The following is a 2,254-nucleotide window of genomic DNA, read 5'->3' as shown; positions in this document are numbered from 1 at the left end:
TGTGTAATCGACTAAGTGCCCCCTACTTCCTCTAAATTGCCATAATAGCATTAAAATCCTACCTGCTGTACGCTAGCTTAAGCTCCTCTAAAGTAGTATCTATAGTCTTGCCTAGAAGGAAGGCCTAGGCAGCTAGATTAACTATATAGCTAAGACACTAAATACAATAACGTTTCCGCTGCTTAGCTGTTATTTAGGGGTAGAGGGTCTTAAGAATTAAGTCGACAGCTATATTATTACTTAACGCGTTATTAAGCACGAAATACCCAAGATAACTACTAATTCTATACTTATTAACTATATTAAGAACTATCTAGGCTATATTAGCGCCGCTATACTTTCCCTTAAGTTATTATAATATAAGGAGCTTTATCTAACGAACTCTGTTGCGATTAATATAATAGGCAACTATCGCGATAATGGCGTAGTAATTTAGTGACGTCTATAAGTTAAAAGATAAATAGATATTTAAATAAGCTTAATATAAGTCCTCTTATAATTACCTCTTCCGTTTCTTAAACTCTCCCATTACCTATTTGCGTACTATATTTTGTAAAGGAAGCAACTTAGCAAGGCCTTTATTTAGATGCTAAATTAGTTTAATAAAGTAGATGTTTTTAATCTAGTAAAATGCAACGTGGCAGTATATAAGCTATTAAATTAGTAGAAGCTTAAAAGCTTTAAACTAGGCCTTCTAAATATAGTCCTGCTGCTTAACGAATTGTATAATCGCGCCTTTAGGTGGAATTATTTTTCCTATCTAATTAATGCGATAAGACCGTTTCTAATGGCCCAATACTATTGAATTACTATTAAGCGCTACCCTAAATTTAGTTAATAGCTATATAAGAGAGCAGAGCAACTTACTAAGAGGCTTATACTTTAGATCCTTCTTCTAATCTAGGTAGTAGCAGTAGTAGTAATATTAAACGCCCGTAGCTTCGTGAATGATCGCATATTCTTTTTCTTCCTCCTATATATACGACTTCTTTATACGGTTCTTACGCTTCTTTATAACATCGTCGTAACGTCTATACCATTGGCCGTGGACTTTAAATCGCTTTTGCTTAGAGGCCTAGCTTACCGCGGGCTTTGGCTCCGGCTTTAAGTCGGATTTAACTTCGTAATAGGTGAGAGGATCTGCTGGAGCTTTATCCGGCTTTATTTTTTAACGCTTCCTTTTTTAGCTTTAAGAGGACTAATGGGCTCGCTTTTTAGGCTTTTTAGGGACGGCAGGAGCCTTGCCCGTAGAACGGCTACTACTTATAAAACTACTACCTCCGCTACGCGACGCTCGACCGGTTAATATAACAAAGGCCTCTATTAAGCTAACGATAGGCAGAAATAAGGGCAGTTAGCAATAAGGATAAAGCGATAAGGGCGACGCGATAAGGACACCGCGTGTATATAGGTAACGTGATATATTGTGTACTACCCTAAGGCTCACCGGATTAATTCGGAAGTCAGCTATATTTAGAATAGCTCTTGAATTAATAGTTAGGAATAAGGGTGTAGATTTTAACAATTAATTGGCTATAGCTCTCGTAAGTGGCGTACTCTCTTACCCAATACCTCAACACCAAAGCTCTATACTAATTTAATTGGTTTAGGTGGTTAACCGGTTACCTGCAATTTCGTATAACTACCCAATTACAAGCCAATCAAAGGCCTTAACTGGTTGCGATTTTAAAGACTTTCTAACTAACTAACCAATTAGTGAACCAGACCAGTTACATCACTAGGGTCATGTGATGATATTAAGTCCCTCACTGATGGGAGACTGTCTAATATGAGTGAGGTCGTCAGCAATCACTCTTTAGATCAATAGGTCAGAGTGGCAAATATATACTAATAAATGGAGCAATAGTAAGAGACTTTATCTCAGACGCAATAAATAGTTGAAGTTTGTTGTATGACTTTACAACAGAACAAAGATCCTGCTCAAGCTAACCCATGCACTTAGAAATCGCAATAAGTGCAGGACAGGGTAGGCAAAAATCCAATCAATCCTTATCGATACGATACGCGAGATCATATCATATCATATTATATCAATTGATCTTTTTTGATCCGCTACTAAATAAGCGAGTAATTATAGCTAAAATATTAACTACTAACATCCTTAGCTTCCCTACTAATTAGGTATCTCCTTTCTACCCTCTTTATTTATACTTTCCTTTATATAAAATATTATAAAATAAAATAAAAATAGTAAAAAAGAGAGGAGATTAAAATTAGTAACTTTTATTTATTT

Source organism: Cenococcum geophilum (genome assembly GCF_001692895.1).
Source record: "Cenococcum geophilum 1.58 unplaced genomic scaffold K441scaffold_6, whole genome shotgun sequence".
Classification (NCBI taxonomy): domain Eukaryota; kingdom Fungi; phylum Ascomycota; class Dothideomycetes; order Gloniales; family Gloniaceae; genus Cenococcum; species Cenococcum geophilum.
This window is presented reverse-complemented; position numbering follows the sequence as displayed.